Consider the following 339-nt stretch of genomic DNA (forward strand, 5'->3'; position numbering starts at 1 on the left):
AATGCTTCCAAGACACCTTAACTGACCCTCACCGTCAGAAGGAGCAATCTAATAATCTTTAATCTATTGCAGCAAGAATCTAATCCACCTTCAAATAAATAAATTTAAAATAATTAGTGCTGCCAGCTAACATTTGTCCCTGTGTATTCACTTAGCATAGAAATACATCTGGATCCAGATCAGACGCGATTTGGATTAAAGGCCTAAAATACGCTTTAGGTTCTGTGTAACAGGGTTTTATTTTAGCAATATTATAGATGTGAAGTTGGTAAGATTTGGTTTATTTATTCTTTAAATCAATTTTGTTCGGTCAAAAAGTTTTTCTATTGGCCATAACTG

The sequence above is a fragment of the Poecilia reticulata genome, chromosome 15 (genome assembly GCF_904066995.2).
Source record: "Poecilia reticulata chromosome 15, P_reticulata-male-v2, whole genome shotgun sequence".
Lineage (NCBI taxonomy): Eukaryota > Metazoa > Chordata > Actinopteri > Cyprinodontiformes > Poeciliidae > Poecilia > Poecilia reticulata.